At 49.7% G+C, this 16,641-nt stretch overlaps 1 long non-coding RNA gene across 1 annotated transcript in view; it reads right to left on the reverse strand.

Moving 5' to 3' along the window:
* Positions 1–1,746: 1,746 nt before the first annotated feature.
* LOC102549836 (uncharacterized) overlaps positions 1,747–16,641 on the reverse strand; it is a 162,011-nt gene continuing 147,116 nt past the window's right edge. The window contains exon 3 of the long non-coding RNA XR_001840317.3: positions 1,747–8,314. This is a non-coding gene — a long non-coding RNA (uncharacterized LOC102549836). The remainder of the gene's footprint in view (positions 8,315–16,641) is intronic.

The raw sequence follows: 16,641 nt of genomic DNA on the forward strand, positions 1-16,641 counted from the left end.
GCCAACTCAAATTCAGCTGGAGTGTGGACAAGAAAACCTCAGGTAGAAATTGAGACTGGACACCGTTTGTTATAGGAGCCGGCAATGACTAATATACCGTGGTGGTTACGATAACACAGGAATCCTCTGTAGGCTCAGGGACAGAAGTCTAACGTGGTGTGCTCTCATAAGTCCTTGTCTCTCCGTCTGAGCTTCCTTCTCAATATGTTCTCATCACAAATTAAACATGAGAGGCTGGGGCATGCTTCAGTGGGAAAAGTGCTTGCTGACCAAACAGGACCTAAGTTTGGATGCCCAGAACCCCCTCAAAGGCCAAGCATTGCTGTGTACGCCTAAAATCCTAGCACTGGGGGACAGGGACAAGTGGATCTCTGGAGATTGCTCACCAGATGTCCCAGCCAAAATGGGAAGAGACCCTTCTTAGGATGATGATGGTGGTGGTGGTGATGATGATGATGATGATGATGATGGTGGTGGTGGTGGTGGTGATGGTGGTGGTGGTGTGATGATGAGGATGAGGATGATGATGAGGGTGATGATGAGGGTGATGATGATGACAAGGATGATGATACAGAAAAGCTATTGTTGAGGAAGACATCCCAGTGTCAACCCCTGGCTTCTATAGGAACCTATATAGGTTAACACACACACACACACACACACACACACACACACACACACACACACATGAGGGGGGAAAGTCTCTCAAGCAAGACATAGACATTTCACTCAGAGCCCATTATAAAGTTCTAGACTTTAGACTTTATTTCCTTCTCCAAAGCCACCTCTGGTGACTCTGGTTTGCAGGGGACATCATCTTTGTTCAGACTCCTGCCGTGTCTGTAAGAGGTCAGAAGGGATGAACATTGGAGATTCTCTTCCCATAAGGAAGTGAAGCATCTGTTGTTGCCTCTGTCTCTTCTCCTCTCTGTTGTGCCTACCTTCCCAAGGGAGAGGTGGGACAGCACGTCTCAGAGATGCTTCCTCTCTGGGACTGCTGACCCTTGAGTGGCATCTCTATAACAGGTTTTTGACCCCTGGAGTCTACATGCAACACCCCTGGAAACAGTCCAGTGAACAATACCCAAGTTCTCTGCCTGCAACCATGTACTAGGAAATACATATTCGAGTATAGGATAAGGGGCATCTGCCCAGATTCTCTGGGGATGCTGAGGAGTTGATTTGACAAACAGGACTGACTTTTACCTGTGTAGCTTGTTCAGTCTCATTATACAGAAGACCCTAAGAGCAGAAAACACTTAGATGTGATTGTTGTTGTTGTTCTGTTTTGTTTGTTTTCCTCAATTTCTCCCCGCTAGACCACATCAAACTCTAGAAGTTTGACTTAAACCTTATTGGCATATATGGCATGTTTATATATGTATAGACATATGGATATATGGTATGTGAGAATACATGTATGCTGTGGCCAGGGTGTCTTCCTCAATCCTTCTCACTTAGTTTTTGTGACCGGGTCTCTCACTGAACCTAGAGCTTACCAATTCAGGGAGATTGGCTTGATGAGGCAGCCCCCCGGGATAATCTCATCTCTGTCTCCCCAGCACTGGGAGGGTGCTCATGTTTGTGTGGTAAACGCTTCACTAAAGGAACCATATCCCCCGGCCTCTTGATCTAAATCTTCGAACTTACATCCACCTTAACCATGAGCCTGGCTTTGCAGATAGGCCGGGAAACCCCAGCCACATCCAGCTTTCCTCATGGAAAGCAAACAGTCAAGCTCACATATTTTCTCTGTTGTTCTGATAACACTTTATTGATTATCAGGAGGCAAACAAAGAGCAGGCAGATGTGACACTCCGCGCGGTGACAGACTGCAAACAGGGAAAGTCAACTTCACATCTTGTTTGTTCGTTTGCCAGGTCAGTGGCCCTGCTGCCGAGCCCCAACACCAACCTGTAAGGCTTAGACGAGGCAATGGATGCCTGTAGTCTTCCAGTGACTAGAGAGAAGCTGTGAGGGGCCCATCAGAGCACCTGTCCTGAGGGCTAAACACCACTGGGCAATTAGGGGGTCAACTTTCAATCCATAAGGAATAACTGGCTTCTTATTCTAACAGAAGAGGTAGGAGGAGACACTCAGAATAATTCAACCTAAATATAGTTGAGATACTAGTGTATGGTCACTGGAGGAGAGACCGTGTCTATGTACATATGTATGTATACATGTAGTATATATGTATATACATGTTACAACATGCTTCATAAAATACCCACGGGGGCTGCTCCAACTGATTCAGAGGGAAGGAGAAATCAAAGAGGGCTTCCCAGAAAAGGGAACATTTCAGACAAGCTTTGATAAACCCATAGGGTTTCCCTGGTGCCTACCATCTATCCTTCAAAACAAGACTTCACCATGAAGGTGGGCAAAAGATTTGAAATCTCATGTAGGCTACAGTTTGAACCTGGAACACCCACTCACCCATACACACACACACACAAAAGGCTTATGTGCTAAAGGCTCAGACCTCTAAAAAGCCCTCATGCTACTGGGGAAAGAAGCTTAGGGAGACTTGGGATTCAGGACCCTCCTTCTCTATCCAACCGTGAAATGGGTGGATTTGCTCTGCCGCTTGCTGCCGGTTCACATTTGTCCCCAAGTAATGGCTCTGACCGGAATCTCCAAAACCACGAGCCAAAATAAACCTTTCCTCTTTAAACGTCGATTATCTCTGGTATTTGCTAAAGCTATGGAGAGCCAACACGCCCCATTCAATAAAAGCTCATTACTGGAATACGAGATCAACTTTCATCATGAAGCAGTTCCAAATCATTCCCAACAGTGGGGCATGAGCAATGGATGGGGAGCTGTAATGCCCAGGGCTAAGAAATAAGAGGGACATTCCCGGATGGTCTCCTGGGGCAGACCTGGACAGCAACACTGAGAGTGTGATGTAGAGCAGTGTGCCCTGGAGTACTGTACCCCCACAGGAAACCTGAGCACCCCACCGCTTCAGGACCTTACAGTGGGACTCTTCACATTCCACTGGTTCTTGGAAGTTAAGTAGACTCTTTAGCCCTCTGTTCTGCTAGTCTTGTCCTGTGTACCCACCCCCCTTAAGTAGTACCTCTCTCAACATGTCTGCTGAAGCCCCCTGCCATGCATGGTATGCAGGTATTGTACCCTAGGACAGTGAGGTTATGACTTAGAGTAGCTGTGGTCCAGGCTTTCTAACACTTGCCGCTGTATTCGTTCTAAGTTTAATGAGGAACACATCCCTTGCCTATTAGCACTCTGAAGTCCAGGGAGTCCGAAAGACAACCTAGTGAGCTCACTTCCCAAGACCAGCCCAACTGTAGGCAGCTCAGTTCGACCCCAGGCCAGCCAGAGCCCTTGCTACAGAGAAATCTGTAATGGCGGCAGAGTCTTCCGCCTCCAGTTTCTAGAAAGGATAGGAGGTGGAAAGGATAGATGAAGGGAGGAAGAAAAGAGGGAGACAGAAAGCAATGTTTAAGAATTAAAAAAAAAAAAAAAAACGAAAACCCTAAAGAGAACTTAATAACTTGGAGCATATCGGCTCCTGGCAGCACACAAAAGGCAGGACCCAGGATGAGTCGACTTCAGACTTAATATTTGCCCTTCACTAAGCAAACTAATAAATCCTCTATGGTTTGAACCACGCCGAGTTCCCCATTTTTATTTATTGGTCAAAATGGCAGGCAGAGTCTCCCCACCCCTTGCCTTAACAGTCACCCAGGGGTGAATGGCCTGGGCACTCCTGTCACCGACTGTCTATTTGCCTGTCCCTTCAACAAACTCGTGCTCGGCGCAACTGACAACATTTGCAAACATCTTTGAAGTGTTCTTTGGTGATGGCCATCCCAGGATGGGACAGCCCTAAATCTCGCTTGTATGGCTAAAGGGACAATGAGCTACCTATCAGGAAACAGTTAAGACACCAGCCAGGGCGAGCAGGGTGAGCAGGGAGAGCAGGGCAATCAACCTGACACGCAGTCGTCTTCTTTACTCTCATGCTCCAATGCACGCCTGAGAAAACTGAGCTCAAAGGCAGGGAGGAATGATTAGCATGTGACCTTGGGCTACTGGAAGCCAAGGAGTAGACCTCAGGTCTCCAGACGACTCTACAACCTACCACAGGCCCAGGGACCTCTTTAGGCTTGCCACCGCTTTCCACAAGTCTAGCTTTAAGAGTCTTACCCACAATCAGTGGTCATTTCCAAAGTCTCCCTTTGTTCCTCAAACTGCAGTCTCCTGTACAGGAGGCCAAGCTTCACCGTAAAGAACATCTTCCCAGCTTTAACAATTCGACACTCCTATCTCTATAGAAAGGTTCCCAGGGCCATTTGAGAACCGGAGTGTGGTTTTGAGTCACCGTCGAGTTCAAATATCCCATAAGATCCCAAGAATGTGGAGTGATTTTGAAATGTAGTCATGATCATAACTGAGGTTGGAGTCGTTAGGAGGTGGATCAGGTGATTTCTGTCCTCCCATAGACAAGAGCTAATGGGAAAACCCAAACCAGCAGATGTTTAAGACATCAACTCCTAGAAAACTGATGGCTTCAGATATGACAGCAATCTGGATCCCAGTGTGTGGTGTGCCCAGCCACACCATGGTAAATGCAAGGAGCTAAAACGAGGGGGTGGCTGACATCAAAATCTCAGTTCTCCTGTTTCCCTGCCCTGTGATTTACATCGGTCCAAAATCTCTCATCGGGGAACTGGCAATCCTGGCCACAGGAAATAGTCTGAATCTCTCTCCTTTTCTTTCCACTTTTATGCTGTAGACTGTTCAGCCTTCCTTTGCAACTCCCTCTTGACTAAAGGCTACCTCCCGGGTCTGGATGATCATCTGGTCCAGATAATTGTGTGAGCTGGGTTGATGCAGAAAACTGCAATGAGTTTAAACCACCTTGGCTGATGGTGTCATTTAAACTGACAGAAATGTGGCTGGGAAGGAAGGGCAAGAAGGCTGCCTTTGTCTCAATAGCAAAGCTCCTTCTAGGACCAAAGAATGAAGGTGGGGTACACGTGAAGGGAGCAGCTGAAACATGACCACCTTTGAGTGAATGTTGCATGCATGTATGTGTGTATGAGTTCTCAAGAGGGCACACACATGTGCAAGCAGAGATCAAAAAACAACCTCGCATGTTGTTCCTCAAGAGTTACCCAACCTTCTCTCTCTGTCTCTGTCTCTGTCTCTCTGTCTCTGTCTCTGCCTCTGTCTCTCTGTCTCTGTCTCTGTCTCTGTCTCTGTCTCTGTCTCTCTCTCTCTCTCTCTGTGTGTACATATATACGATTGTGTCTGTATTTGTATGTGTATGTAAGTACCTGAAGAGGTCAGAAAAGGGTGTGAGATCCCTTGGAGCTGAAGTTACAGACAGCTCTAAGATACCCAGTGTGGGTGCTGGGAACTGATCTCTGGTTCTTTGCAAGAGCACTGAGCACTCCTAACCACTGAGCTACCCCTCCAGCCCCTTTAGTTTTCAAGAAAGGATCTCTCATCAGCCTGGCACTTGCCAAGTAGGCCAGGCTGGCTGAGCAGTGAACCCCAGGGATCTGTCTTCCCAAGCACTGGGTTTATAAATGTACACCACCACACACTGGTCCAGAAGCACTCTCTCGATTGAGCCAACTCCCCAATCCCATGTTCATCTTTTCAAAGACAGCATCCAAAAGAAAGGATACAGGCTAGCATTTTTCCTGGTGCATGGGGGTTCTCAAGAATGATGCCCAAATCCCTGGATTCCTGGGTGCTCCTCTCTACCCGAGTGTATAATTACCTCCCTGTGGCCAGGCAACACAAGATGAGCAAGCAGGATTAGTGGGAGGCCCCTACTCCAGCGTGATGAACCCTCGTGCCCAGCTTTCAGCAGAGGGACGTGGTGGGGTGGGGGCGGAATCCCCTGACAGGCAGCGACAACTGCAGGTGCCAGGTGATCCTGAAAACTTGGCTCTTCTAAGCTTCAGGGGAACCTGTAATTTACCTTTCAATTGTTCTTACCTGTCACGAATACCCCGAATTGGATTGGCATGGCTCCTCCCTTCCCCACCCCCACTAAAGTCCCACCCACACCCTGATGCTGGTGACTGAGAAGGTAATGCTCGCTGAGTGGAACCCAAAGGTTATCAGGCAGGACTTTAGAAAGAAAGTACACACTTGTCCCCAGTCGACATGCCCTTGATATTTTAAATAAATGCTACAGTTCAAAGGACTTCCAGGAAGTCTCCTAGCCAAGTCCCTTGCTTTCCAGACATTGTCCCCAAGATTTCGGCTCTTTGTCTCTGTCTAGCAAAGATGTAAATTTTTGATCTTCATTTATTCTGCACAGCACATGTTTGCACAGGTGCACACACACACACACACACACACACACACACACACACACACACAGAGGAACCTGAGTGTGGTGTATCCTATACTATCCTGGTGGCTGTGGGGCTGCTTCCTCAAGGACAACTTCATTTTTAATAAGAGGTAAGTGTCACCTACATAGATAGGGCTGTCATAGAGCAATGTCCGTTCATTTGCATTTCTGCCACAAGGACATAGTCTTAACTGGCCCATCACGCCTAACACTGTTTTCAAAACATGACAACCCTACCATCTTACAAATAATAGATTTGGTCAGGACGGGGCAGATAGTCCTGTCTACCTGGAGGCTGTCCTGTGGCCGATCAGAGACCAGACGCACGGCTCTGAATGGAGAACGGCAAAGTTATCTAGGAGCTTCCTCTTGCTGTAGCAGCGAGAGAGATATGATCACAGCTTCACTTACTAGGATGACCAATTATGACAGTTTTCTCCAGTCTGCAGCAGGTTCAGCCCCCACAAAATCTTTTGTCTTGAGAAATCCCTTGTCCTGAGCAGCCGGGATGACTGGGTTTCCCCGGCTCTACAGAGCGTGGAATGTGGGCATTAGAAACATTGTTTCTGATGATATTTCTGGGGCCCGATGGTCTGGATCCTACGGTCCCTGCTATCTCTATGGCTGCTGAGTCTAAGTACCGGACTTCATAGCAGGCCACCTGGGCAGCCCCTCCATCCACTCCTGTCATCTTATCCACTGTCACTTTAGAAACGACAACATCCACAGAGGGGTTTAAATGAAGGGATTTATACAACAGAAGCTGCTTAGGAAAGAAGGAGGTGGGGGAAGAGGGAGGAAGGGGATGTCTGCAAGCCTTCTTAACATTTCAGCGGCACTGAAAATCTTCAAGAGGCATTCTCGGTTCCACCATGGAGAATCTAAGAGGCCAAAGTCAACACTCCATATTAAAGTCACCGAAGAGCCGTACAAATACACCAGATACAGCACGAGGAAGCTTGGATTGTTTTATGTAAACAAACTGTCCATCCATTTTGCAAACAGAAGAGCTCAAACATCTTTGAGTGTAGTCAAGAAGGGGGAATCAAGGGATGATCAGGAAGGATTTCCAACTACGAAAGTGGGGGGCCATAGACGATGGAATTGAGAAGGCTCCAGTTCCTGACTGGAGTGTGTGTGTCATCATCACAGAGTAGAGGAAAGAGGAACCACCAACAGAATTAGCTGCTCGGTCATGAAGCCTCTGGATACGTTAATCTCCTACTGCAACCTCGGAAGGGAGTCTTCACAGCTCCTTGCCTTTGTGTCAACAGAAGATGGACCGGGCAGTGGGCTCACCTCTGCCTATGCAGACGCACACCTTCGTGTGATCCAGCGCTGGCTGCTCCTCAGCGCTGACCTCCAAGGGCCCACAGGACCATCCGGGCGGATCTTGGATCACTCTGGAGTATTGTGCTGCTTCCAGGCCGGGTGCCATGCACAGAGACTGACCTCTTTCCGGGGAACAGAAGTAAAAAAATCAAGATCTCATTCAACCCGAGTGTAGTTAACTATTCACCCCATATCCTGCTGGAGGGAGGACAGAGCAAACAAGAAGAATCTCTGGGTCCAGAGGCGAGGTGGGCACAGGAGGCAGGGTGAGGCAGGGAAGGGTGTGGAACCCGGACGGGGGCAGAGCGGGCAAGACTGTCCTGGGTAGTGGCAGCAGAGGACTTGTTTGCTACCAGGCAGTAGATGAGCTGGGCTGGTGAGCCTTCCCCGCGTCTTTCTTCATTCAAGTAGAAACAGACTATTCCTTCCCAAATGTCTGCACAGTCTAGAAGTTTCTCTACTCTCCAACATAATGTTCTTCAATTGAATCCAGGGCTCTAGCCTCTCAAGAAGCAGCCAGATCTCAGCTGATTCCTGATAGGAGAGCCGGGGCATATTTTCCATGGTTCCACAGAGTTCCGGGTGAGCAGCATATTAGGTGAGCTGGAACAGCCTTTAGTCAGCCTCCTTCTAGGCCTGTGGACCAAAAGACAGCAAGAGTTAGATGCTGACAAACCCTCCTTCCATACAGCACACTCTTCCGACGTTATTCCACAGGATTCTCGTTAGTGCTGCCTGAACACAGGTCAGAATTTTAGTCAAGGAGCTGGAGAAAGAGGCTTATGCCTGGCCCTGGGGAACTCCTTGCACACTGGAGCATCCCCAAGAAGCCCGATACATACATCTTAGTGCCACATGCAGAGCTGACGGATGAGTGTGGCGGGGTCACATCACACAGTTCACACACACACACACACACATACGCACACACACACACGCACACACACACGCACACACACTCACACAGGTACATCCATGTCCCCAGAACAGCGGGCTCTGGTTCTCAGTAAAATGACTACAGCAGACTCCATACACCCAGACTGTAGAATCACTGACTCAGAACGGACAGGGGTCCCTCAGAGGATGGCACAGAACACATCCCAGTCTGAGGGCAAACAGGTGAGGGCAGACTCACACTCCTCAAAGAGCCTTCCCTCGAGTCACCATCCACATCGCTCAGCAGAAACGCCTGAGGGGAGTGCCCACTTCAGTGCTGACTTTGCCAGGCCACAGGAGACGGCATTGGCCTAAGAAGGGGGCTGCTATATGGTTCTCAGCCTCAGGGGTCATCATGCCTACGTACCTTGAGGGGAGAGATGCTCAATCCAAAAATAAACCAGTCAGAAAAGCACCATCCTTGTAGGCCATGGCAGAGCAGGAGTGTCTCATGACCAAGGCCTCCTTGGACAAGCAAAAGCCAGGACATCAATAGAGTGCCCATAGGATTTGGATTCTAGAAGCTCAGCCTTTGGGAAATGTCTTCTAGGCAGGGTGAGGCAGCCACCACGATGCCCAATGGTAACTGGGATGAGGGGCGCACGGCCTGGGGCTGAGTGGTGAGAAAATACCTCAAGAGGTTTCATTGCGGGATAGCTGAGGAAGGGGACAGTCTCAACTGCAGAATCACAAATTTAAAAAAAAAATGAGTTCTGCCAGTGGCCCTCAAGTCAGGTAGGTACATTTCATCCCGGGGCTTGTCCCTATACACACACACACACACACACACACACACACACACACACACACCATCACATTTGGACGGACATAAATCACACCAAGTAACCCCAAAGTTCTCTGCGTTCCTTATATTTTCCTTCTGTCCTCCAGCACCAGCCTTGGGCCTGTCTCCTAGAGCCCCACGAGCTTTTTTTCCCCTGGGAGACAGGCCCCGCAGCTGGCAAATTAATTGGCAGTGACAGAGCTTCCTTCCTGTTGCTCAGCAACGGGGCGCGCAACTGACAGCAACCGGACTCTGCGCGCAGAGGGACTGCCATGAGGAATTTACAAAACAAAATCCGAAGCAAAACACACAAGGCCCCAGACTATCACCCTCAAAGGGCAGAACTAGACAAGGGGAGGGTGTGGGGGGGGGACAGGGTGGGGAGGAAGTGGGGCTAGGGCATGAGAAAGTTCTACCCCCACCCCCGCTGCCCTCACCAAACTGTTCCTACCGCCTTTACCTCTGCCAGCCTGGAGAAAAAGACAAGGAAAGGGACGCGGGGGATTTAGAAAGAAGGCTGGGAGCTGAAAGGTCGCCGGGAATGGCAGCCAAGGTTGATGAAGCTTGCTGTGCAGAAAACTACAGTATCTGCCGGGAATGCTTCTCCCCACGGTACCGTACGGCTCCAAGGGCGAAGCGAAGCCACTCTACCAAGGCGAAGCGTTTGCATCCAAGGCCCTCTTCCCTGGCCCTTGCACTAGAGCATCTTTCTATTCGTTGCTACGACGCAGTAGACAAGCTGTACACCGCATGGCCTTGCCTTGGCCCTCATCTCTGGCCTCTTTTATTGATTCGTTGTCTGGTTTTGAGACACCGTCTCCCACTCTGAAGTACAGGCTAGCCTTGAACTTTACGCCATCTTCCCGTCTCTGCTTCCTGAGTCTTCCCGGCTTCTGGCCTCTTTTAAAAACTTCCATGCATACGCAGAGTACCCATCCAGTCTATGTACAGGTTGAAGCATTCAGTGGAAAGGGAAAAAAAAAAGAAAATGAAGGCATTGAAAGATGCTTTCCCTCTGGTCCCTGTTAACCTTGCATGGCAAAAAGCTGGAGGACAGGGTGGTGTCAGCATCCTGAGACAGGAGATGGTCCTGGATCGTCAGGTTCAGCCCTCCGCATCATCCCCTATGGTCACAAACAGAGGCAGGGGATGGGGCACAGGGAGGTGTGGGAATGGAGAGGACAGCATGGCTCAGCTAGGCCATCCTGAGGACGGAGCAGTGAAGGCAGGGGAGCCTCCCTCAGCACTGTAAGATTCCTGCACTTTAGGACACTAAAACTGGCCTCAGATTGTGCTGTGTCTGTCCACACTTCCAGAGAGATTTTTAATCATATAGTCCTGGACCCTGGAGCTTCAAATATGCCAGGCAAGCCTTACACCACTGAGCCAACCTCCGGACCCAAACATCATCTCCCAAAGTATCTCCAGGAGAGCACCAGAGAAAGGATACAGGTAACAGGGGAGTCAAATTCACTCCTAGCAACGGGGCAGGATTTAGCCTTAGAACAGACTAGCCAGCATGGGAGGAGCTCAGTAAGAAACAGGCAGGCCTCTGAGGGCAACTGAGGCAGGAAGGAGGTTATGAAGCAGCACGAGGTTGAATGACAGCATTTTGCTGGCTGGGACTTGACCAGGTGGCTTAATCTGGGGGGGAGGAGGGGAGGAGGGCTTAGTTTTGTCATTTGCAAAATAAAGATAACATCATCTACTTTGCAAAGCTCTCTGGATTAAATGAGATAATACATGGCAGATGAGGCAGATGACGGAAGAGTAAGTTCCAGCTTTCAGACATGATCCAGAGTGGCTGCTCCTTGCCATCCTCAATAAACTATCCCTCTCTATTTGTTGATAGAACTCTGACTTTATTTATGTATTTATTTATGTATTTATGTATTTATTTACTTATTTATTTATTTGGACCCCTGTGCAGAGAGGCATAGCAATGTAAGAGCTGGCCAGTGAGATGCAAGCAAAACCCTGGGGGTACTTTAGGGCAGGCTGCCCTAAAGGGGCTTGAAGCCAATCCATCTTTACCTTGCTCTGTTTTAATAAGGACAGGATGGCTGGTGCTCCAGCAGCCATATTGGTCTCCTAGAGACGCTCACATCCTCCAAGAAGGAAACGGGCTGGGGGTGGGGCTGGATCCTGGCCACTCCAGTGATGTTTGATTGGCAGGGAAAAGTTTCCTTCATGGTTTCTGTTATGTAAGAGGAAAGCACTTCTCTCTTAATTCTCTGTCGTAGCGTTTTCTAGTAATCACGATAGTGGATTTCTCTGCCCACAGACCTGGACCAACAGCTTCATAATCACAGGGGAACTGGTTAGAGATGCAAATCCTACAGCCCTGCCCTGGAGTGTAGGGATGGAACCCAGGACTTTGCATCTGTGGCACAAGCGTTCTGCGTACCAAGCCGCACCGTGGCCCGTGCAGGGCACATTTTAACTAACCCTCCAGTGATCCAACATGCTCTCCAGTGTGAGAACTGTGCTCCACCGCTGACAGGCTTCACTCTCCTATGCACTCTGCGATTCAGTGGTGTTCCTGGCCTCTGTAATAAGCACCCGCATCCCAGAGGGACGTTAGGAAGCGTCTCAGACACTGTCATCTGAATCGAGCAGAGGGTGGATACGGCTGACAGACATTCCCATGGTTCTTCAGCTTCCTTTCCTTTGCTTGTTCAATTGTATTTTGAAAAATGTATTCATTCTCTTTGTCTCTCTCTGTCTCTCTCTGTCTCTCTGTCTCTGTCTCTCTCTCTGTGTCTCTCTCTCCCTCCCCCCCTCTTTCTCTCTCTCTCTCTCTCTCTCTCTCTCTCTCTCTCTCTCTGTGTGTGTGTGTGTGTGTGTGTGTGTGTGTGTGTGTGTGTAGCACATGTAGTGCCCTTGAAAGCCAGAAGAGTGTGCTTGATCCCCTGGAGTTAAGGGGCAATGTAAGTTACCTAATGTGTGTGGTGGGAATTTCATTCGGGACATAAGAGTAGCATGTGTTCTTAAACACCGAACCATGTATCTAACTCCTTTATTAAAAAGAAGGAGGAAGGGGAGGAAAAGAAGAACTAAAAGATATAGAAGCCAAGGAGAAGGGGGAGGAAGAGGAAGAGGAGGAGGAAGAAGAGGAGGAAGAGGAAGAGGAGGAGGAAGAGGAAGAGGAAGATGAAGAAGAGGGGGGGAGGAGGAGGAAGAAGAAGAGGAGTAGGAGGAGGAACAGGAAGAGGAAGAGGAGGAAGGAGAAGAAGAGGAGGAGGAAGAGGAAGAGGAGGAGGAAGAAGAGGAAGAAGAGGAAGAGGAGGAGGGGGGACAAACAAAACCCAAGTCCTTGGCTAGAGCAGCACATGCTTGTGGAGGTCAGAGGACAACCCCAGCCTCAGTCCAGGCCTTCCACCTAGTTGGAGGCAGGCTCTCCTGGTTTTTGTCCCCGTGTACACCACACTAGCCGGCTTATAAGCATTCAGGGGATTTCCTGTTTCCACCACTCACTTTGCAGTGGGAACATTGGGATGGCAGATGCACACTTCACAGACTCATGCCCAGCTTTATTGGGTTTGGAGATTAGAACTCAAGTCCTCATGCTTCTGTTGCAAGTGTTTAACCCAGGGGAGCCACCTCCCTCCCCAGCCCTCGGTTCTTTCTTGACCCTAGATACACATCGAAGTCCCCTGGGAAACTTCTCAAACTTCCGATAGCCAGGGCTTGCCAAGCCTCATAAAGTCATTATGGATGGGGGAGGAACCTACAGAGCCCAAGCTGCCCAGGTGGACCCAGTGTGTGCCTTGCTCAGCACCTCTGCAGCTGGCACAGGCCCTGGGAGACCTGCTTCAGGCTGCACAGAGGTGCTGAGTGGGGCTGATGGGGAACACGCAGGTGCTCCCGAGGCAAAGCGGTACCGAGAGGGTTGGGCAGCCTTTGAGCAGCTTGAGAGCAGGTATTCCTGTGGACAGATGGGGTGGCATTCCTGGCAGCTGGGGCAGCCCGTTTCCCCTAAGGACACCCTTTTGGTCTCTCCCATGAATAACTGCTCAAAGCTCCAGCTTCTGTGAATACAGAGTCCCAGTAAGAGCCACGCAGGCGAACTTAGAGGCAGGAGGTGAGTTCCTTTCCAGTGGCTAGCCTTGAACCGGAGACATGAACCAAGCAGGCAGAGGAGAAGCTGGACCATGAGTCTATGAACGACTGGAACAAGCAAGAGGGAGTCAAGGAGACAGTTGGATAAGCCAATGTTCTGACCCCTGAAACGGAAGGATTCAGTCCAAAGATGTACGTGTCTCCTGCAGAGACATCCACGCCATTCGTCGCTTCATTCCCAATCATGGAACGCTGAGCCAGCTTTTATTTTTAAATTTAATATACTTTTTAATTAAAATGTAATTAATCATTTCCTCTTTGCCTTTCCTTCCTCCAACCCTTCCCATGTTCTCCCCACTTCTACTTCTCTCTTTTTTTAATTATTTTACACACACACACACACACACACACACACACACAGAGACAGAGACAGAGACAGAGACAGAGAAACAGATTGGCAGAGGCAGCCATCTTTGTTGTGTGTATACTTTTTCAGGGCTGACCACTTCATACTGAATAACCAGTTAGGAGACTTGTCCCTGGGAGAGACTCATTCTCCCTTTCTCAGGAGTCATAATCTGCCTGTACCCTGGGGTGGGACACTGAGGTTTCCCTTATATCTACAGAGAAGTACAGTTCTCACTCCCCACCAAAGCATCTCCTCTTGACTGTAAATGTATCCAGAAATCCACAGCTGGGTACGGTTCAGAGATCAACAGGCTCATGGGAAGCCTGGCCCCAAGCACACAGATCAACACGATCTCTGCATCGAAGGCTCAGGAACCGTCCTGTAAGAATGGGTGAAAAGACCACAGGAGTCAGAAGACGTGGAGGTCTGCTGTGAGGTTGTATCTCCTAGAAACGGTGCACAAATAGGACGTGGGCACGGACACCATCAATAGACATGTTAGCTTGGAAGGCCAACCTTTTATTTCACTTGGCTCGAGTCAGAATCATGAAGTCCAGGATGTCAGGGGAAGTGTAGGGTGTGGGGAAGGGAAGAAGAAGAAAGGAAGGAGGAGGAAGAGAAGAGGAAGTAAGGAGAAGAAGGAAAAGGAAGAGAGGAGGAAGACAGGCGTGAGCAGGAGCTGGCTGTAACGGTGCACATCTTTAATACCAGCACTCTGGAGGTGGAGGCAGGAGGATTGGTGAGTTAAGAGTCTAGCCTGGTCGGGGCTGGGGATTTAGCTCAGTGGTAGAGTGCTTACCTAGGAAGCGCAAGGCCCTGGGTTCGGTCCCCAGCTCCGGAAAAAAAGAACCAAAAAAAAAAAAAAAAGAGTCTAGCCTGGTCTACATAGAGAGTTCTAGGCCAGTCAGGTAGACAGAGTGAGACCCTGTCTCAAAAAAACAAAAAACAAGCAAAAGAACAGGAGGGAGGGAGGGAAGGAGGGAGGGAGGGAGGGAGGGAGGGAGGGAGCGGCAGCTAACATTTCTGCTAGTCTCAAGTGCACCCACCATATCAGGCAGGACTGGAATGAATGACTTCCCTATTTCCTGCCTAACCTAGTAGGAAACTAGGCCCCACCTAGTAGTCCAGGTGGGGAAGGGACGAGGTGTAAACAGAGAAAGCCAGGGTTTCTCCAGGAGGCTGCAGCGCACAGGACTTGCCTCTGCCTACCTACTCTGTCCTTTGCTGAGGGTCCCACCTTCTACCATGTGGCTCTCTTACAGCTGCGTGGGATAAGGAAGAAGAAACACAGCTGCTCTGGTTCGGCAGAACCCAAGAGGCCAAGGGTTAGAGTCCAGGTCCCAGCCCAAGCCTATCCCAGACCCTGGCTGTTCCTAGGAACTTCTAACAGGTAATTCTGTGCAACAGGGAACTCTCGGGGTCAAGGACTTTGCTGCCCCCCCAACACTGCCTCTCCATGCCCCTGCTCTCACTCCATTCCGTCCAGAATACTTCTCCCATTCGGCGAAGATTGGAGGATCCCTCCTGTCTGTGCAAATGTCCTAACTCCTGCAAACACATTTTTTAAAAAAGCCTGAGAAAGCTTCCAGATGTGCTGTTTGTATTGTGGTGTTTCTCTGCTCTGGTCTCCGGAGACTGATTCATGATACGCAGCATCCTGAAAGAGCATCAGGCCACCAGGCTCTTCCTGAGGGAGCAGGAAAGGAGTCCTCCATCAGGGCCACAGCACCGCCAGTTCACCCATTACCTCTTCTACCACAGAGGAACACAGTCTGCTGATGACCATCCCAACCAGCTTCTTCCATTATTGTGGGGGAGACTTGTATCTCTGAGGTCAGGCTAAAGCCAGCAGAGAAGCTAAATCCCAGAGAGTCACGGAGGGTAAGCTTGCAAGGTTTCATCCTGCCTGAGCACCCACCTCACCTCTCCACTACGGTTGCATCGAGTGTGTTTGGGACATAGAGGCAGGGACAGAACTAAAGGAGGGTAACCCTCATCTTCAAGACGAGACCTGACCAGCGAAAGGAAATCTTAGGAGCTGAGCCAACCTGAAGAGGAAGTGGAATTGGTGGCTTGTCAAAGCCCCTTTTGGGGCTCCTGGCCTCTGGCCTACAGAATGATAATTGCCACGGGGCCGCTTATGCACACACAACCACACATGTACCCTTCCTGACACGCACACACCTGAGGGCCCAGGATTCTTTGCACAAGGTGACGCCTGCTCCCTTTGATGCTGCCGGATGTGCTCCCATTGGGTGAGGAACCAGACCTCAATAAAACCCCCGGCACTATCAGAGGCGGCTAGTTTGTGATCGCACCGGCCTGTTATCTCAGGACCGGGTGTGGCTGCTTTGCGGTTCACCGCTGGAAAGCATTAACTTGTAGGTAGATCAAAGACCCTTCCGAACCTGCCGACCTGGGTCCCTTATTGATCCCCTCAGTGGGCTGTTCCTAAAGATGGACTCTGGAGATAATAAGACCCCCACACCCAGACTCTCGGAGTGTCTTCATCTACTGGGACGGGATCGCTGTGTTCTCTGTTTATTCAGGTCTGTCAGCTGTGAACTGCTAGCTATAGACAAGCAGGGGCAGCTGGGTCATCTTTCTCTTGAGAATGCCAAGATTATTGTCTGCAGTGAAAAGGATGGGTGGATGGGTCAGTGGATGAGTGGGCACATAGGTGGGTGATGAATGGATGGATGGGTGGGTGTATGGATGGGTGGATAGATGGATGGATGGGTAGATGGATGGATGGATAGATGAGTGTGGCTA

This window comes from Rattus norvegicus, chromosome 10 (genome assembly GCF_036323735.1).
Source record: "Rattus norvegicus strain BN/NHsdMcwi chromosome 10, GRCr8, whole genome shotgun sequence".
Taxonomy (NCBI): Eukaryota; Metazoa; Chordata; class Mammalia; order Rodentia; family Muridae; genus Rattus; species Rattus norvegicus.